General features: G+C 34.4%; 1 pseudogene; it reads left to right on the plus strand.

The window, feature by feature from the left end:
- Positions 1 to 7,241: 7,241 nt before the first annotated feature.
- LOC118892023 lies at positions 7,242 to 8,125 on the plus strand (annotated as a pseudogene).
- The last annotated feature ends 14,696 nt before the right edge of the window (positions 8,126 to 22,821 follow it).

Raw genomic sequence — 22,821 nt, forward strand, 5'->3', positions numbered from 1 at the left:
CATTTCACCACCCCCTTTTCTCTCTTGCTCTAAGTGAACACCTCTGTTCAGTCCTTCAACCGTGCCCTTCTACATGGATTCTGGATTCAACTTTTGCCCCTCTGCTCCTTCTGTCAATTTATTGACATTTTTAAAGGAAACTTCTTCTGAATAACCACAATACAATGACCACCCTCAGGAATATAATATTTATAATACTATCTAATAAATAATATAATACTTGTTAATATATCATATTTATAGTATTTATACAATACTACAAACTAATATGCAGTCTGTACTCAGAGTTATCCAACTATCCAAATAATGAACTTTGTAGGCATGGCTTATTGTTTGATCCAGGATCCAAGCAAGGGTTGCACATTATTTTTATTTGTCATGTCTCTTTATTCTCGTTGAATAGAGATCAGTTCCTCAGCCTCTTTTCCTTTTTTCTTTTATGACACTGACATTTTTGTAAAGTCTAGGTTCACTGTTCTTCCAAACAATGTGACTGAATTGTTTGTTTAAAGTGCAGCTTGTCAGATGTGTGTAATTCCTTCAGCAGTGCCCTGAAGTACATTGGGGCTGAGTGGCTGAACAGGAGTCCTGGACAGTTAGATTTAAGCAAGACTGTGATTTTATCAACTGCATATTATTGGGAAAAAAAGGAAAGAGGAAGTTGGGGTCATTGTAGGTCTCCTTAAGATTCAGCATAGAATGTAAGCTGGTAAGGAGGAAAATGAGAACACAGGGGAGTGGCGGATAGTGCTAAATTGCTAGAAGAGTTTCCTGGCATTTTCCAGCAAATGAAAGAATTTAATATCAATTCCTTTTGTGCTTGGGGAATTCCAAAACATTTCTGGTAAACTGATATTTTACGGTTTCTTCTATATCAACCATCTATCTATACACTTATATAATAGCATATGTATATACATACTTATACATAATCCTTACCGTTTAAATGTGGTTTTTAGATGGGTGTATATATATATATGTGTGTGTATGTATATATATATATATATATATATATATATATATATATATATATACAGTGATAATTGTACTGGACACATAGCAGTAATATTCTATTATTATTACTTGCAATGAGGATATCTGACTATTTCAATCATTTGACATTCCAGAGAAAGTGTTGCAGCCCTCATAGACCCATTTGGGAACTATGTGGACTTTTTTTCCTTTCAATGGGTTAATAAAATTTCAAATCTCTACAACTAAATCAGAAAAACTGTAATCAGGTTGGTAAGAATATTTACATTGTAACATGTGAGCTTACGTAGAAAACTGAGGTTAGAACATGCGCTGCCTGGTCTTCTGGCTATGTATTTTCTGGAACATGTTTTTAATGGTACTAGTCTTAACATTCATCCTTGATCAGGGAGCTGACCTTCAAAAGTCTTTGAGAAAAAGATAACAGTGTTTAAGGTTTTGTTAAACAAGTAGGCAGTATTGAAATATCAACCAGTGCCCAATCTGGTAACTTCTTCAATTGGTTTGTCTCTTTAAGATATTTGCATAAAAGGTAAATATTTCCATATCATTAGGTGTTTGAGCACCTGATAATATTGGTTTTCAAATCAGTTGTCAGTAGTTAACTCTCTTATTGCCGGAGCTTCAGAAAGCAACAATAAATGTTCTCTCTGACTTTAGTTGCTGTTGACCATGGCATTTCCAGAAATAATGTGTCAAAAAGCTTTAAAGAGCTATTAATTATGGTTTTCTTATTAACTGAGAAAGAGAGAGATGCTAGCAAGCACAGTTGAATGCAATCATCATAATTTCTGCAAACTGACTTTATCTCTACCACTGGAATGTATCCTTGGTAGCTAAAGTCATATAGATATGTTCTTAGAGAGCAGAAACTCGGGAATGTGCTGAAGCAGCCTTTCTACATGGTCATAGCCATGTAGAAGACATGGTAATTAAATGATCTTCTTTAACCTAGTTTACATGTTTTATACATGTGATTCCAGCAAATCAAAAAAGTACCTCATTTTTTCTCTTTTCCCCTGGACAGCACTACATCTGATTTACTGCAAAGTTGTCTCCTAGCATCTCATGATATTCAATCCCACTTTGAATAGCTGTATGGCATTGTTTCCCATATCATGAAGACGAAGAACCAACAAGGCCAAATCCTTGATATACTGAGGAAGGGAGTGGACGGAAGGCACAGCTAGCACTGTCCAATGCCCTTTACTCGATGTAGGTGACAAACGAGTTTGGGAGCCTTGATTAATATTCCTGTGAAAACAGAGTATAGGTTCTTTGGAAATTCTGAGGCCATTTTACAACAATCTCTTTCCAATATCAATCTCCGGTTTTTCTGCCACCTTCACGAAGGATCATAATAGTGACCTTGGCTTTAAAGGTTTACCTGGCTTCCATTCCACATAATTAAACCCAAGGTAGAATTTTAAAAAAATAAAGTTATTTCAGACAGGAGTGATGCTCTTATTTGTAATGAGATTAGCTGTTCAGATATCAAGTGACTTTCTGAATTCGACTAAATTTACATCATGAGCTTTATATTGCAACTGTGACAGACTTAAGGAAGAAAGGGACAAGGGGAAGGAGGTGGGGAGGAGGAGAAGGGGAAGTTGCTGTTTTATTTTAGGTTCACTCTTTCTCTTCTCTGCCAGAAATCCTCTTAGGTGAATACAAAAATGATGAAAGACAGAAACTCTTGCTCTGCTGGAGCCTATCTTCTAGTGGAGAGAAATTAACCAACTTAAATTGAAAAATAGGGTGTTAATAGTTTGTGATGTGTGGTACAAAGAATACAAAACAGAAACATTACAGAGAGTAACTTTTAAAGGAAAGCTTCTTAAATAGGTGGTCAGGGTAGAGAACACCTAGTTAAGAAATGATCTCTAAGCAGGGACATGACTAATGAGAAGGGGCCAGATGGGTGAATTTGGGGGGAAGAGTCCGTTAAGCTCTCACATTTTATGTTGATCAAGAATTGAGCATGATGTGGAAGATGGAAGACTAGGACAGAGAAGAAGAGGAAGATGAGGAGACGTGAGAGGTAGGCAGGGATCAGTTCACTGAGAGCTGGGAAAGCCATGTAGCACAAGGAGTTTGACACACCTGAGTTATCCTAAGTACAATGGGGGCACATTTGATCATGGTTTTGTTTTCTTCTTTTATCAAAGGGCTAATAACATAGGATTTCTTTTTCAAAGAGACCAATATTACTACTCTTAAGAAGGGTAAGAATGTTGTGGGACTCTTTTCACTATGTTTTTAGCAAAGTAAGATGTGGAGCTGTGTTCTTAGCTGGTAAAAGTGGAACTGACCATAAGAAAACTATTTCAAAATATATTTTGGAGTTTTAAGTCAAAGTTATTTTTTGCTGTATTAGATATGGGTCTTAGAATGGTTGAAGAGATGGAGGAAACAAGAATGAAATAGGTAGAAAGCAGCTGGATATAGAAACTTGCTATCAAAGAGGCAGGAAATACTGGGGGTTGTGGGAGTGATTTGGGGAAAGGAACCATACACCTGAGATCTGACATCTCAGAAGAGACATCAGTGGGAAATTAAGGAGTAGTCTGGCAGATGTGTGTATTAAATTAGGAGTCATTAGAATGCTTGCTCATAACATTTGAGTATAACTTTAGATTTCGTTATGCATATTTATCTAGGAAAAATAAATATAATACCAGTCTTGATATTATTTCTTATATTTTAATAATATTAGCATTGATAATATTTCTAGAATATGCAACTAGTTGTATTCTTAAAATATATCACTTGCCTTCCATTATGGATTCTGGAAATGTTAATAAGACTAGTTACCAATGTGTTTGAATTTCTATGATGCAGTCTATTTTGAACATTATTTGAGAAGAGAAAAAAGTATTTGGAGAGCACTTGGGGGGAGAAAGATGTGAACATACATTTACTGTGATCATTTACCATGAAAAAAGATGCTGAAATATTAAAAGGTTAAAATATTGCAAAAATAAGAATCAGATTATTTATGGTAATAAGGTATTTACTTATCTAATTTAGAAGTAATAATTTAATTATATGAAATTTAAAAACATAAAAATGATATCCAAAATAAAAAATATTCTACAAAATCATAGATGCCTATAATATTTATTAATAATTAATAAAATAATTAATATTAATATTTTGGTATATTTCTAAAATGAAAGTCACACACTATATTCAGGTTTTAACAGACTTTTCCCTAGGATCACATTACAGACATTTACATATGCTTCCAGAATGTACATTTTAATCATTGCATAATATTCCATCCTTTATATGTATCATACCTTATTTAAATTATTTACCTTGACTCTCTATACATCTGTTTCTGATGTTTTCCTCCTATTACAGAAATTACATTATAATCATAATTATAAAATATTTTGCATACTTTTTAGATTAAATCATTTGAATAAATTATTGCAGCTATTCCCAAACTGCCCCTCAGAGAAGGGAGCAGCATATAAGAAAATCTGAGAAGCATCAGAGTCTCTTACAAAAACTAAATTATAAACAAAGAAAAAAAAATAGCCAAATTTAGTTTTAGTGTATTCTCTATACACTAAATAGGTATGATTTGTTCATTTAAAGTAATTTATTTAATGGTATTTATTGAATGATATCTTAATCTGAGTTTCCCTGAAAATGAAATCTGAGGCAGAGATCTTTGTTGCCATTACCTCACTATCATATAATCCCGGAGAACATGAGGAGGGAAACTCAGGGTGAAAGGAGGGTGGCCCAATAAAGGAAAGCTTGATCAAATTGGATGCCCCATAAATGAGCAATTGTCTGAACCACAGGAACGTACTGTATTAGCCATATAAAGTACATCTCAGGAACACCAATCAAGGGGAGGAAAGGGAGGCGTATTTATAGTATTTATCCACTGGTTCTGCTCCTCCATTGGTAAAAGACATATCTTTTACTTTCAACTCCTCCATCCTCCCAGGTAGCAGGAGTGGATACATAGGGGTTCCCATAATGGAATCAAGAGTGTCATCTAAGAAGTCCGTTGAGAGGCGTGCTGAACTGGCATGAAGTCAGGTGCAGTCAGGTGGTACCTGTGTCCACCAAGAGCTAATAAGTGCAGCTGGAGAAAGAGACAGGTGAGGCAAAGTGATATGAAATGCTGTATTTGAGGTGTCTGATGCAGTTTACCCCCCGAACCACTAGGTTCCACTCATTTCCTTTATTACAGTAAGCTGCCATGATGTGATACATGGACACCACTTTTGTGAGCATAAGAGGTCTTCACTTATTTTACAAGAGTGGAAGTAAAAGTTCAATGAACCACAGCATTCCCTTCAAGGTGATACCATATACAATAACTGAATGACACTCAGCAAGCTCTGTACCCCATCATTACAGCTGATTACAGGCTATAATTAATATCTATCATCTTCCTTCTCCATCACATGTTCTAGATTACCCTCAGCATTGTCCCCTGGGCTGATTACTTCCCATTAGGTGTATTTAGACCTTAATCCCCCAAAGGGCAAAAATATTCAGTTCCTTGAACTTAAATGTGCATATTTGGAACACTCTCTTGAGTGTTCAAGGGATACTTGAAGTTTAAGATTCTCAGGTTTGTCATCCATACTCCCCATTCCAGGTTTGTCTCACTAATTTCTTTTCCAGAGCACCCTGACTTTGACACAAGAGATGCATCAAAACTTTACAGGTCAGCCACCTTTATATTTTGAATCTGGACCTGATTTTAGTACAGACTTCTCTGTAGCTCTAGAAGATGAGGAACTGTTTCAAAGTTACCTTAGAGATCTTATGTCTTTCTCAATTAGTTAAATTGTGCTGGTCTTAGCCTGGCATATTTATTTTTAAGACTTTCAATCAGTTAACCAAACAAGTCTGCCATCTTTATACTTATTTCTCCCATACTGGTCAAGTGAGCAGCAAATGGACATCACAGTGGTTCACTTTCCTACTTAGGTGATCCTACTTGGGCACAGGTGAAAACCACAATAGTTCTGATGCCACTGAATGCCAGAGCTATCCCCACACACTTCTTTCTTTCACTGAGATCCTCATTGCTCTTCTGCTTGTTAGTAATTCAGGAGTAAACTCTCATCCAGAGGATTTTCAAGGGTCGTTTCTGATACCAACTGTCTTTGTATAAGTTACCGACAAAGTAGAAAAGTAAAAGGAATACAAACTGGAGAATAAGAAGTAAAACTGTCACTGCTTGCAGATGAATTCTCTTAGAGTGATATTAAAAATATTTGTAGATAAAAGTGGGGAATAATGGCTTCACTGAAGATTTTGTTTAAAAAATATGGCGTCTACAAACATGAAAATGAGATCTACTTTAAAAAATGAGAAGTAAAATGGGAACAAAAGAAGAACCTTAGCAGGAAAATCTGGACAATGTCAAAAAGTGTTTAAGCATAAGGTATATTCTTAAACGGAGTTACTTTAAAAAGTTAGAATAGTCCAGCCAAATTACCATGTGAATTTTTATTTTGTAAGTGAATAATGTTAAACAAAAGAGTTAAACCTCTCTATACTCAGAGGACTAAAGGAAAAATTAGATCTTACAACTGGTGGAACAGGATGTGTTTAAATTTAATCAGTATAAGATCACGGGCAGAAGAGAATGCCTAGAAAAGGAGCAGCATCTCATCAGCAGCAGCACACTTGATGCATTTGTTCCTAAACTAAAATAATCTATTTATCCTGTTTTTAAAGCAAAACATTATATGATTAAATGTTAGAAGTAATCTGTTCTCTAAAAAATCCTGTTATACCATGATTTATAACTTACTATTAAATTTTCAAAAATTGTTTATTATTGAGAAGATTGAGACAGACCTCATTTGGTCCTTTAGTATCTAAGTACTCTATATAGTTCAAACTAAGAAGAGAATGTCTCCAGCTCTGTCAGAACCATGAGAAAAATCTGCCTCAAATGTGTTTACAATGAGGGTAGAGTGGGAACCTTCTTTATTGTTCACTGTACGTCAAACACAAACATCGGTTGGAATTTGAATATTATTTGATGTAAGGTTTTCCTAATTAAATGTAAATTCCTGTGAAGGTATATGATTATCACTTTTACTCTTTTATTCCCTTAAATACTAAGATTCCTTGCTGTAAAACCTTTCTAAGTATAGGCTCTCATGGCTCATCACCATGTTTAGTCAAGAAGTCAAGTGGTATTGGTGTTGGACCCAGGGCTGAGGCAGACCCTTGCCTCCCTCCTGCCTCAGTGGATCATGCCCAGGGTGGTGGCAGGGTTGGGGGTTGGTAGGGTTTCCAGGCCAGTTTCAATGCAGGGATCACAACAAACACAGCAGACGCAGAAGCACTAGGACATTACCTCTCCCATCATCTTAGCAGCCCCCAAGGAGACTGACTGCCTACTTACACAGAAACTAATTGAGACTGAAGCCCTTTGGAGTTTTTGAAGAGGAAGAGGAATTGCAGCACAGGATTTAAATTTTGGGAAGAAAATTAAATAACCTGGTAAAAGAGTGGAAACAAGAAATCAGTGAAAGCAAGAATCTTCCACAATCTGTAATTGAAAATGATGGAAGAAAAATTTTTACATTTGGAACTTACAAATTAGAAGTACATAAAAAAGGTGCCGATCTTGATGTGTTATGTGTTGCACCAAGACATGGTGATCGAAGTGACTTTTTCACCTCATTCTATGATGAATTGAAATTATAGGAAGAAATCGATTTAAGAGCTGTTGGAGAGGCATTTGTACCAGTTATCAAACTGTGTTCTGGGATAGAGATTGCTATTTTGTTTGCAGGATTAGCACTTGCAGACTATTCCAGAAGACCTGGACTTTAGAGATGATAGCCTAACTTAAAAGTTATATATAAGATGCAGGGTAACCAATGAAATTTTACATCGAGTACCAAACATTGACAACTTCAGGTTAATCCTGCAAGCTATCAAACTGTGGGCCAAACACCACAACATCTATTCCAATATATTGGTTTTCCTCCGTGGTGTTTCCTGGGCTATGCTAGTAACAAGAACTTGCCAGCTTTATCCAAATGCAATAGCATCAACACTTGTACGTAAATTTTTCTTCATATTTTCTAAATGGTATGTGTTTAGATTATGTTAAAATAAAATTGATTGAAAAAAAAGAAGTCAAGTGACTTAACTTGTCAGCCTTCTAGCCCATAACCCACATACGTTCCATCTAGAATGTAGAGTGTACACTGCCACCATTAATGATTTAGGTGATGTATTAATACAAAGAGCAGTAACATATTGACATTAGAAGGAGAAACATGTCATTGAGAGAAAGCACCAGTGAGGCTCTTGTCTGAGCCCATGCGAGACAGAGAAGGAAGGAAGAAAAGAAAGAAAATACTGTAGCTGAGAAGAATAAGAAGTAACAGGAGTCAAGAGAGCAACTAAGGTAAGTGGGACAGAAACACCTGGACTCTCTCCTCTGAGCATTATTGTCATATATTAAAATAAACATTTTTGAACAAATGCATTTCATTTGACAATTATCATGTGATTCCAATCATTTTTGGTTCTGTTTCCTCTCTCTCCTTCAAAGTATTGACAGTGTTAGATTTCTTAATCATCCACTGTTCTAAAACTCACTTCTTCTCACATTATACATTAGAAGCTTCTCAACTACTTTTCCTCAGTCTTATTTTCTTTCTCAAGAGTGGTAACATGGGCATAGAAATAGCATAACTTTTCGCCCAGTTTGGTGCAGTTTTATATGTCAGTGCCCTCCAAGGCCCCTGACTGAGGAGGACTCAGAACTTCTTTGCATCACCCGGGCTAACATGAGTGGCTTTCCACACAGTCCACACCCCCCTGTCTCTCCATTTGAATGACCATGCGCACAGCCCAGGCACACTGGGAGGAAGATGAGCACCTGTCAAGGATGGTCACCCACCCCATACTGTGGTTTCAAGGAGAAAAGATTCCATTTCCTATTGTAATGCAGATCAGAGTAGGTTCCAGCTAGAAGTATTAATGCTTGAGATGACTGAACACGGGAGACGGTATTTTTCTGTGGAGAGGGCTGGGATTTAAGAGAAGAGAAGGTAGTTGTGAAAAAGAAAAGGTAAAATACATCAGTGAAGATGTCTGGAACCCCCATGATTTTTGATACTGTGAGACACTGGCCTGATGAGTACTATGGGACAGGCCCCCACCACAGGCATCACAAGGACCTACTGTATAACATAGGGAACTATATTCAATATCTTGTAATAACCTACAATGGAAAAGACTATGAAAAAAGAAATATGTGTGTGTGTATAACTGAATCTCTTAGCTGTACACCTGAAACATTGTAAATAAACTATACTTCAATTAACAAAAAAAGGAAAAACATTTTAGACAGGTGTGTGCAGGAGGGTCTGAATGGGTTGTCATCCACTGATGGCTTTAGGGAGAAAGTACAAGATGGAGGAAACCAGAATGGAGTTATACAAGAAGACTATAAACAGCTCGGGAACTCTAGAAAAATTCTTCCTGATTAGGCTGACATGAAAACTTCCTATTTTTAACGGTAAAGTGATTCCATGATCATTACACACCATTGCTGCAAAAGGGATCTTGGGAGAAATACATTTCTTAGGTTTTTTACACCCCATATATTACCATAGCCTGATAAGTTATATCAGATATTTGTGATAAGATGTCTAAGTGAAATTTAACTCACTTCCACTGGTTATAGAGGAATTGGATTGGTTAGAAATTGTTACAAATCACCAGGATGATTTTGAATCTATTACAATATTTTGAATCTATTCCCATTAATATATATTTTACCCAATATAATCAAGTCTTAAACAATTGACTTAAATATATCTAGTGTTCATTCAAAATCTCAAGTACCTGGATAATAGTGTGCTGCAAAGAAAAAAAATATTGGTAAAACAGTGTTCTTCTCCTTTATAAAATTTATCAAATTGTTACAATTATTACCCAATTTTCATTCATTGAAAGAATTATCCACATCTTAATTTTAAGTAATGCTTCATCTATTTATGAGAAAACTTTCTAATTGAATAGCATGTATTCCTACACTCTCCTTTAGCTATATTTTGATTCAAACTGTGTGCATCAATTTTTATCATATAATTATTATAACCTGCACTCCTTAAAACTTATTAAGTTAGTATGTCAAAGTAGACTGATCTATTGTTAAAGTATATGAAAAAATATATATGTTTTGTGTTATCTTCTTGAATAGAAATAACTACATCAGAACAGTGACCCCTTATTCTGATATTGGATTATACAAATAAATTCCATCAAAACAAAGACAAAATTATCCCTTACCTTTACAGTAAGGCAGCTACTGGGAAGAGTTTTATCAGGCTGCCTAATTATGTGCTCATCCCTGAATTCATCACAGAGGTGGGAGGATGAGGCGATGGCATTGACACCTTGATGGAGTGTTTACTAGAAGAATGTCCTACTAAATGAAGATCTCCAATAAATAGATGGTGACATTATACCTGTAGGGATATGAGAGGTAAAGTGTTGGGCAAACAATGGCGGTTGTGTTTAGTCAAGTGACTTAATTTTTTCATCTCCAAGCCAATATTCTATCTACACACAGTTCGCCAAGAAAGTAGACTGTCAACCACCACTATTAATGACTGAAATAGTGGATTACCTTAAAGAATAAATACTACATTACAAATTAGAAAAAGAAACATTTCACAGAGGCAAAGCACTGCTGCCTCAGATCAGCACAGTAAATGCATATTCATCTTGAGACTATTCTCTTTAATAATAGGGAAGAATTCAAATAGAACGCAGAGGTGGAACCAGATAGAAATGGCAGGGAAGAGCAGTACCCAGAGCATGACTGGAATAGAATTAATTGTTCCAGAGAAACTAAGATTAAGAACTACATGACTACATGAATCTAAATGAGTATATAGTTACATATTTTATGATAGAATAACAGCTCAATTTTAACTGTAGATAGGATAATTTAAATAGGACAGTAAAAGAGTTACATTTCCTCAGCCATTTAAAGTGCTTTCTGAGTCACCAGGCAGCACAGCACTTTGTATTTCCTAGAGGACAGCGCATATACGTGAGAGAGGATCTTTCAGTCACGAAGCAATTGCCAAAGTTAATATTCTGGCTTCAGAAAGCGAATCCGGAGATAGTCTATCAAATTGGATGAGTAGATGGGGCCACCCACTCAGTAATTCATTTGCACCACCCAATTCAATGATTTTTTTTCTCTCTAGTAGATAGATGGAAATATATAGCGGAGGCCAAAAGACCTTCTTTTTTTAAACTTTTTTTTAAATTGAAGTATAGTTGATTCACAATGTTGTGTTAATTTCTGCTACACAGCAAAGTGATTCAGTTATATGTATATATTCTTTTTTTAATTCTTTTCCATTATGGTTTATCTCAGGATATTGAATATTGTTCCCTATCCTATACAGCAGGACCTTGTTGTTTATCCACTCCATATGTAATAGTTTGCATCTGCTAACCCCAAACTCCCAGTCCATCCCTCCCCTTACCTTCCCACCCCTACCCCTCAGCAACCACAAGTCTGTTCTCTTCGTCTGTGAGTCTGTTTCTGTTGTGGAGATAGGTCATTTGTGTCATATTTTATTCCACATATAAGTGATATCATATAGTATTTGTTTTTCTCTTTCTGACTTACTTCACTTAGTATGATCATCTCTTGTTGCATCCGTGTTGCTGCAAATGGCATTATTTCATTCTTTTTCATGGCCAAGTAGAAATACCTTCTTTTTAACATCAAAAATATACTGTACATAAAGTGGATAATGCACATTAAATGATACATTTCTATGCCTCTTAGTTTTAAGACTAGTCTTCTTTTGCTCTATTTGACCTTACATCTCGTAGTCACAGCATTGCCATAACTAGCAAATGGTCCTTCTTTATTTCTATAATCACTGAGGCTATACCATATGCTTTCTAAAGGATGAACATGAAAAAAGCAAAACTAATCATTTAAATTAGTTTCAAGGATACTGTTCTTGGCACAGAATAGACTTTATGAATCTTTTGCAGCTATTTCAACTTACAATGTACCAGCTTCTGTAGATTTAACTCTCAACCTATCCTATATTTTCTTGACCTTGAACACTTATTAACATTTTATGATTCTAGAATAGTACTTACTCCATAATGACCATACTCTTTTATGATCTATTACAATAATAGATTATACAATTATTTTATAGGATAATATATTCAAATCCTCTGAATTTTAAAAACGCCTTTGAGCAAAATGTGAAGAGGTCTAACAAGGTAAAAGAAATGACCTAGTTGCATTTGCTTAAACTCTGACTTGTCTCTACAAAAGGAAAACCTGACTCAGCAAAATCCATCACTAAGATCAAAGCCTTTCCTCCCCAGACTACAAATGTCTACCCTTTACCTTCAGGCTGATAAGAGGAATTAGTGTCTCTGTTTCTACAAATACAGAAATATTCATTATCTCTATTCTAATAATTAACACACAGATATAACACAAATATTACATTTTCTTTCATTTCAAATATAAAATTCCTTTCAAAATAGGCACCAAAGCCTCGTAACTATACTTAGCCATTTTATACTATATACCGCTTCTATCATTGAATTTCAGTAATCTCTTTGAAATGAGCATAAATCTTAGAAGTCAGATAAGATTCTTTTTAGCTTCATGGTTGGATTTCAAGAGAGTGAAATGAAGTAGGTTCTAAGACCTCTCTGGAGAAAATGGAGCAATACAGCTGTTAATCATGTTTGTGGCAAGCAGAAATGCAAAGCCTCTAAAATAATCAGGAGACTTACATCTAAATGAGCATAAAGATGAAATAGATAGAGGTGCATAAATATTCCAGGGACTTTTTACTATTATATTCATTAAAGTCCCAGCTTAATGCATGCTTTATTGCCCAGAAATTCATTTCATTTGCATTTTAACTGGGTTTTAGTCAAGTTAATCCTTTTTCTTCCCTTGGTAAGAAACTATTCAGCAACTACAGCAAAATACTGAAAGAAGAGAAATAAATTGAAATAGTCTACTTATACTAAAACTTAAATTTGTCATAGTTTACTAAAGAAAAAGGATGTCTATATGAAGTTCACTAGATCACATTATTTTAACACCAAAAAGTGTCTGTGTATTACCAAGTAGGCTCTATTAGATAACAACAAATTTTATTCATTTATGCTAAAGATTTAGTATCAAGCAACATTCAGTAAAAACAACATTTTATTTTCACAGGAGTAAAAATTATAAAGTAATCACCCATTTGGAAGCAAGCAATTAATTTTCACAAGAAACTCCAATATGTAATACCATGCATCATTCAAGCAGTTGTGTAAAAAAAGAGCAACTTAAGTTGTATTTTGAAAGTGTAAGCATTCAGTTGAGAAGTATGTTAGCTTAACAGAGAAAGCTTTTTTTTTTTTTTGTAATGAAAAAAAGTAACTTCATTTTCTAAATCCTAGTGACTGTAACGATATGGAAACGATAGAGTTGGGAATTCCTTGGTGGCGCTGTGGTTAGGAATCTGCCGGCCAGTGCAGGGGACACGGGTTAGAGTCCTGGTCAGGGAAGATCCTACATGCCATGGAGCAGCTAAGCCCGTGCACCACAACTACTGAGCCTGTGCTCTAGAGTCCGTGAGCCACAACTACTGAGCCCTCGTGCCACAACTACTGAAGCCTGCGTGCCTAGAGCCTGTGCTCAGCAACAAGAGAAGCCACTGCAGTTAGAAGCCTGTGCACCACAATGAAGAGTAGTTCCTGCTTGCCGCAACTAGAGAAAGCCTGCGTGCAGCAACGAAGACCCAACACAGCCAAAAATAAATAAATAAATAAATTACAAACAAACAATAGAGTTTTGTCTATGTGACAATATATTACAAGCACAAACTGCTGATAACCCCTTAGTAAAATGGTCCCTTCAGGCAAACAGACATCCTAGCAAATCTCAAAGAAAAAGATAAATGAAACTAAGGAAAGCCAAAAAAATGGGGACAAATGAAGTCTTCAGATGAAAGGAAACTTTCTTCATGATTCATTTTGAAATATTTAACATGCATATGTATAAGATAAAATATAGTATTTTGAGCATAACCATCCCATATCTATTGAGAACCATCTCTAAATATTATTTTAATAAAATTTTATTTCAAAGTTTGTGCTTTCTCTCAAGAAAACCTGAACACTTATTTTTGCCTCACTAACATTTGAGAGATCAAGTGCCCTTATTGCTCTAGTTTACTCACCTTACCTTAAGCCATGTTTCAAGTCTGAGATGATTTATGATGTTCGTTGACAGTGGATGGTCTGTTTGGAAGATTCCGGCTGTAAACTATTATTTTTTAAAAAGTGTTTTGAGTTGTCAATTATTTGAAGTATTCATCAATAAAGGTAGATTGAGTGAAAGCCCTACATTTGTTTCAGGTCTATCATTGTCTTAAGAAAATTGAGCAAAATGATTTGGAATAACTAACAGAAATTAAACAGAAAGCCATGTTTTTTACCCATCTTCACTGCCACTGATTAATGCTAAACACAAATACAGGGAATTTAAAACAAAGCCCATCCACTAAGAGTTAGATGATCTTTACGATACAATTAACTTCTAGCACATTCCTGCTCGAACGGAGAGACACAGTCCTTATTCTAGTTCTAGCTCTATTTCTACTGAGAAGCTGATTAAACACCTATGTACCAAAATGAAAGTATCTCCAGTTTAATTTATGAAAGCATAATCTGTAGATTAATAATAAAATTTATTTTTTAAAAATCCATTTCCCTTTGCTGTTCTTTTTATGATACAGGAGTGAGTTCCATGTAAAAGCTGCATAACCGTCTTAGTCAGTAAATGTATATTATCAAGATAATTATTATAAAATTCTGATTGAACATACTTGATGTACTTTAGTGATCAACTCGAGTTGATTACATTTTTAAATATTTTATCTATACAGTCTGTACTCCGTATACATGGGTCTCACATCTGCGATTCAACCAACTGTGAATCAAAAATATTTGGGAAAAAATTCCAGAAAGTTCCAAAAAGAAAAATTTTAATTTGCTGCACACTGATGACTATTTACATAGCATTTACATTGTATTAAGTAATCTAAGTAATCTAGAGATGATTTAAAGTGTACTGGGGAATGTGTATAGGTTATATGCAAACACTATGCCATTTTATGTAAGAAACTTGAGCATCTATGGATTTTGGTATTTGTGGTGATGGCGAGGGGAGGGGTCCTGAAAAAAATACCCTGTGGATACCAAGGGACAACTGTATTTATCCGTCTGTCTTCTAAGCATCTATCTATTTATAGGGTTAACAATTTATGAGATTTGTATACATATTTTATTACCAAATTTTGCTTGACTTTAATCCTATTGTCTCAAAACTTTCTACAAAATAAAAATATGTTTGCTAATATTATCCTCATATATCTTTTTAATATAAGAAATTGAGGTAAATTTTGTAAGCTAAGCATACTTCTTATGATATCAGAGACAGAGAGAGATAAAGAGAGAGACAGAGAATAAAGCTACACAGAATAAATCAGGAATAAAAAAGAAAATACAAACAATTCATGCCAGCATTTGATGACCTGGATGTAATAGACACATATTTTTAAAGGTTAATCTTCAAAAGCGTTTGAAAGAAGAAATGGAAAACATGAATATGGTACGCTTATTACAAAGAAATTGCATTAGGAATCAAAATAATCAAACACACAAACATAGACACAGCTTAGATAATCTCATTACTAAGTTTTATCAACTATTTGAGCTGCAACTCCAATATTTTATAAATCATTCTAGATAGATGCAAAAGAGAAATCATGAAGTGATTTTATAAAGCTAGCATAAACCTTTATGTCAGAGACTGAAAAGACAGTTCAAAATAAGAAAAGTACAGTATAATAACACTCAAGAGAAAATATGAAAATAAACTCTTAAAATATTAGCAAACCAAATCCAACAAAGTAATCTAAGTATAGTACATTATGACCCAGTTTGATTAAACGTCCATAATATTTGGTTTAACAACAAAAATCTACTGATATAATTGATATAACTTGTGAAAAAACGTGTAAATTATGTTTCAGTTTTTTACCTTTGGGAAAGTTATTTACATATTTGCTCATTGATATTTGTGGTAAATATTCTGATTCTTAAAATACTTAAATAAGCTGGTATAAAGAAATATCAGAAATGAAATATATTAAGTTAAATTTTTGATGGTTTCAAACTATTTGTATAGGGAAGTATGTGCATTAAATCCTAGTTTTTAGAATTTCATAATACTTAATAATCATTGCTTCACTTCTGTTTCAGTGAACATAACACATGCAATGTAAAATGAACCTCTAAAATTGTAAAATCCTTCTGTAAAGTCTGAGATCTGTGTGAGAAGTTTATGTTTCTTTATATCCTAAAACCTGCTGTTGGAAAAAAATCACCCTATAATCATTATCAAATACAAATTCAAAAATGTATTTGTATTTTGAAGTCAAAATACAATTCAAATAATATTTTCAAAAATGATATTACTAAAATTAATCATTAATATTAGCATATCTGAAAGAAGCTTCTAAAATTCAAGCATAAATCTCAGTTTTTCAAGGAAAAGACCTTATCCAAACTTAAAATGAATAAAGATATTTCCTAAGTCCATAGCAAAGCATGACCTTTATTGCTATTTAGATTGCATTGGAGGGAGATAATTAAGTTTACTAATACTAATCTTCTGCTCCCTGTTTTAAGCAGATTTGAAAAACCACAATGGAATACTACTCAGTCATCTAAAAGAATGAAACTTTGTCAGTTGTGACAACATGGATTAACCTATAGGATATTATGCTAAGTAAAAAAAGCCAAACAGTGAAAGACAAATACTTTATAATTTCACTTACACGTGGGATCTAAAATACAAGACAAAGGAGCAAACATAACAAAATAGAAATAGATTCACAGATACAGAGAACTTGTGGTTATCAGAGGGGAGGAGGGTGGGGGGATTGATGAAATAGGTGAAGTGGATTAAGAGGTACAAATTTCCATTAAAAAATAAATAAGTCATGGAGAAGTAGTCTCCAGCAGAGGGAATATAGTCAATAATATTGTTCTTACTTTGTATGGTTACAGATGGTAACGGCTTATTGTGGTAACCATTTTGTAACATATTGAATATATAAATGTTGAGTCACTATGTTGAACACCACTAACAAATAAAATATTGTAAGTCAATTATACTTTAATAAAAACAAACTTGACTAGGAACTGTGTATGTATATCCTTATGGAGTCCATAGTTAATGTCTGAAACTGAGAATTGCAGAATTGCTGACTTTTAACAGGCTTTGTTTTGATAGCAGGGGTGAGGAGAGGAAATATACTGCAGAGAAAAATGACAGTTGCCTCAGACAGGTTCTAAATCTTGTTCATCACTGCTTCATCATTATATGCCTAATTCTGTCCATCTCTGGGCAATCCATTGGTGAGAAATACAGTGTAGAAATATGGGTTCTGTAGAAATGAAACAAAAGATTCCTTGATATCTATATAGTATTTAGTATAATATGTATAATCTGATGATTCTCTTATATAAATAAGTTAATTTCTCTAAACTTAGTGACTAAGAATTCAATGTATATTTCAATCAGGGAATAACACAGACCCTAGCAGGATTGAGTCAAAATGTTTTATAATAAAAAATATACAGTAGAAATGTGATAGCAAAAATAATGATAATTTAGATGGAATCTATATCATATGACCAACAAGACCTCTTGTGGAAAACTATCTCATATTCTTACCCAGTAGTGTTGCAGATATTTCTAGTCTTCAATTCTCTGTGCACCTGGGTGGCTTAGATTTCTGAGCCCTCTTGTAGTTAATGGGGTGCTTGCCCAGTACTCACCAACAGGGTGCAAGCAAAAGTGACCTGTCTCATTTTTATGAAGAGGTATTTGAGAAGAGGTGTAAGCTCTCTGTATTCTCTCTTAGGGCTTAGTGGGGTCGCAGAGTCCATATTTTGAATGGAGAAACAACACAGTAGAAGCAGCTGAATTCCTGAGGCACCGCATGGAAGACTGCTATCCAAAAATTTAGGAAACTCAGACTGTATTTGATATGAGCAAGAAATACACCTATGCTGAATTCAGTCACTGATATTTGTTTTTGTAGTAGAACCTGGTCAATCCTGACTAATCAAATGGGTCATTTCCAGAAGATTTATTTGAGTCTTACAATTTGCTGTGCACACTCGTGGGCCCCCAATTTGTTGAGCTTTAATATATGGAGTGAAGTATTAATGCTGTTACCAAAAGTATATTCTGCAAAGCACAGCTATCACAAAGGCCACTCTTTATAAGGACAATGTTTATGATGCAACATGTAGAACAAATTATGGTCATGACACGTAGTTGTTTTCAGGTCTGTGGCCATTTTGGTACTTACTGAGTGATGATATATTCCACAACCTTGAACAGAATATCCTTCTCTATTCTTATATTTACTAGCATGGTTTCTGATCATTAATCATAAAAGGTTCCTATGATAGCAGCAGGCTACTATGATGATTTTAGTGATCCATAGTACCCAAATGCTATGGAATGTTCAATAGATAAACTATCTAAAGGATCTGTCTGTTACAGCTTTTGCGTCTATCAATCTCCTCTCCGTGTTATTCGCTCAGCTCTTGAAATCTCTTCATCCATTACTTGAAGCACACCTGCCTTCATAGGCAGAAGAACTTCTAGTCCTAGTACCCCTTGTTTAGTCTGTTAAGCACAGGGCTCCTGAATTTTATCCATTAGTGTAAAAACACACAAATCTGACTTGACAGTAACAAGTATGCTTCTGGTAAGGCTAGTTTCAGTAAGTTTGATATAGAATTTTAAAGGTGACTAAATGGTGGAACTATTTGGTGGTGAGAACATTTCCAAATTTCCTGTGTAATATATATAGAGCTTCTACAGAAGCAGACATGTCACTGGACAAATGTACTTCTTTTACAGGAAAGCCAAGCAGAACTTGGACCAGAACATTACAGTGAAGGTTTTATATTTTTGAAGAGTGAGTGCACACACGAGAGAGAGAGAGAAAGATTTTCAGAAAAATATTTCTCATCATCTTCTTACCCTCAGCTATAAGAAAAACAAAAATAATGGCAAAAAGATGACCAGGATAAGCCCTGTAACTTGAATTCTGTGACCTCTTAACTAGAGTTTTGAGGTGAAGCATCAGTTTCATGTAAACTATTGAATGTTCCTTGCACAACTTGCATGAAAATATTGTCCCTGTTTCAAAACAGAAATGTGCATGTTTGGAATAAATTTCACGTTTGCTCATTTTTCCCATAAGAAGGGGAACAAGAAGAAGGTGACAGTGTCATAATTCTGTGGCCTTGCTGGACCGCAGTAACATGGCTCATTGGAGATGGGAAGGTTATTGAAACAGCCCAGATATGCGGCTAATAGCATGAATTAATGTTTAAGCAAGTCTTAATCCTAGGAGCCTAATGATCACAAGACAACCAATCATTTCGGGACAGGGCAGACAGGTAATCTAAATTCAGGACCTCTTGGAATCATGCATGTGGTAGGATGTGGTTCTTCTGTTTTGGCTAAACCATCTAACTCTGTCTAGAAGAATGGGAGATATAATCTAGTTTAGAGTGATTAGCCTGGCAAGGGTGGGTCAGGGTGACAAGAATAATTGAATTAAGGAGATAGATTCAATTTCCACAAAAATTGAATGAGTTAGGAAATCAAATTACATTTTGATAAGAAAACAGAGATAGAGTGTCAATATAACAAGGTCAGATATATTCATAGATCTTGGTAATCATAAATTTAAATCCAGACATTCCACAATTGTAGGCAAAATTTTAAAAATAATCCTCAGGATTGATTCAAGATTAGTGCTGGGTTGGCGAGTCTTGAGTGTGTGGGGAAAAGATCTTAATACTTGAAACAACCAATCAACCCAAGGCTTTTCAAACTCTAGGTCATAGAAACTGATGGGTGAAATGGAGGTTCTATTTAGGTAAAGCAAATCCCCAAACGTGCAGCAGTGTGAAATTTTCTAACTAAAAGATACTAGGGAAGCTGACTTTTTCAATAGCAAAATGAAGTTAAGGTGCATTTTCTCAACTTCAAAACTATGCTAGGAAACTAATGAGACATACCCATAAAGCTAGGTTTATTTCATGACTCAATTTTACTTGTATTCATTATTTGATTATTACATATATTTTTAATTTATATCCTGCCTTATTCTAAAATAGATTTTAAATTGACTTGCAAAACATATCATGTAAAATAAAATGGAAGATCTTAAGTCTAGGTGCAGGAAAAGATGAGCTAACAAGATGAGCTAAAAAGATGTCCTAACAAGAGTTAGGACAGTTTGAGCTAAAAAAGGTGTTTTATAGATGATAGATAGATAGATAGATAGATAGATAGATAGATAGATAGATAGATAGATAGATAGATAGATCCAGGCACTTCTGTAGATGAATAACTTATATCTTAGCTCTAGGCTTTCTAGCAAATATCTCAGAAATTTTATAATTCATACACTTCACCATATTCATAAGATAAAAGTAAAATTATTTGCCCTATAGCACTATAAACTAAGGCTCAAAATGAATTTCTCACAAGAGTCTTCAAGTAGATATGAATAATGTAAGAAACAATATGCTCAACAGACACGATAAGAAATGTGTTTCTGGATTTTAAATATAAAGTACCTTTATTCTATAGAGGACTAACATTAATCATGAAAGTGATACTATTCAAACAGAGTTGGTATGACCCAAACAAGCAGTGTATGTTAATACTGTCCTGCTTTCGATTTTCTCTGAAGGATATGACATTTCTCCTTAGGGATAATTAATGGGGAAAAGATGATATATTTTCCTATCACACTTTTTTGAGCTCCCAATAATAAGTTTTCTATGACTGGAACACCTTACCTTTACTGCCAGTTAAAATATAGGTAACTTGAAGTATTTACTGTACAATGTAAAATTTGATGCCAAACCTACCTGGTGTTGTTTTATATTCTTGAATAATAAAAAGTATTTGGGGGCTCATCCAAGTTTGGGGGGTTTGAAGGTTTTACATGCTTGGAGTCTTATTTATACTAATATATTTTTTAAAATCTCATTTTTCTATGTTAAAAAAATTGTGATCATGTGAACACATTGCTAGAATCTCACACAGGACACTGGAGATCTGTCCCCAATTACACTAAAACTCCTCTTGACATTTTTATCTTCAGAAACACTTTCTGCTGCCTTCATTGTGATGAAGTTGGGGGGAATCAGAGGAGAAGGAAATGGTTGAAAAAGTCATTTATTTATTTTAATATTGGTGTCAAAAGTTGCAGACATTAGATGAAAACTAAAAAAAGAAAAAAAGAAAGAAAAACCTGAATAAACTATGGGCTTTAGTGAATGATAATATATCAACACTAAATTATTAATGGTTAGAAAATTACCATACTAAGGTAAGGTGTTAATAACAGAGGAAACTGTTTTCAGGAAAAGGTAAAAATAAAAATATAGGCTCAATTTTTCTGTAAATCAACAACTGTTCTAAAAATATAGCCTATTAATAAAAATATTAAACTTGTACTAGATAATAAAAAGATAAATAAAATTTAAATTTAAAATGCCAAAGTATTAGAATAGATATTTCCCTAAAGATGCACAAAAGGCTATTAAGTATGTGAAAAGGTACCCAACATTAGTTAGGGTGATGCAGATTAAAATCACAATGATATACCTGAACTTCACATTCACCAGAATGCTTATAACAAATGAGATAATGTTATAGTGACTTTTACCTGTCTATTTGACTGTGTCAGGGATGCCCAGATAGTCCACTGAACATTATTTCTGTGAAGGTGTTTCTGGGTGAGATTTACATTTGAATCAATGGACTTATTAAAGTAGGTCACACTACCAAATGTGAGTGGTCATAATCCAATCTGCTGATGTCATGAATGAATCAAAAGGCAGAGGAAGTTGGAATTTGCCTCTTTTCTCCTGCCTCACTGTTGAGCTGGGACATCACATCTCATCTTCTCCCACCTTTGGACCTGGATTTACATTATGAGCTCCTTTAAAGGTGCTCATGGTCTTAGGAATTGGACTAAATTATACCACAAGCTTTCCTGGATCTCTAGCTTGAATGGGATTTTTCAGCACTCATAATTATGGGAACAATTTCCTCTTAATAAATTTCCTTTTATATTCCTTGATTCTGTTTCTCTAGAGATCCCTTATACAGACAGTAACACGTGTCAACATGGATGTAGAAAAATTGGAATTCACATTCATTGCAGGTGGAAAAGTATTATAAATTGGTACAGCTACTTTGGAAAACTGTTTGGCAGTTTAAAAATAGAGCTGCCATATAATCTAGCAAGTCTAATCCTAAACTTCTAACCAAGAGGCAAGAGAACATACATCCACACAAAAACATGTATATAAATGTTCACAGCAGCATTATTCCTAATTGCTAAAAATTGGAAATAACTCAAATGTCCATTTACTGATAAATTGATAAATACAGTGATATATGTCTATACAGTGGAATACTATTTGACAGTAGAAAGAATGCAGTATTGATACGTGCTACAGTAAGGATGAACATTATGTTACAGGAAAGAAGCTAGTCACAAAATATGATATTGTATGACTCTCTCTTTATATGAAATATCCAAAATAAGAAAATCTATCAGGAAAGAAATTAGTGGTTGACTATGACTGATGAAGATGAAAGCGTGTGTTAGGGAAGTACTG

This window comes from Balaenoptera musculus, chromosome 3, assembly GCF_009873245.2.
Source record: "Balaenoptera musculus isolate JJ_BM4_2016_0621 chromosome 3, mBalMus1.pri.v3, whole genome shotgun sequence".
Lineage (NCBI taxonomy): Eukaryota > Metazoa > Chordata > Mammalia > Artiodactyla > Balaenopteridae > Balaenoptera > Balaenoptera musculus.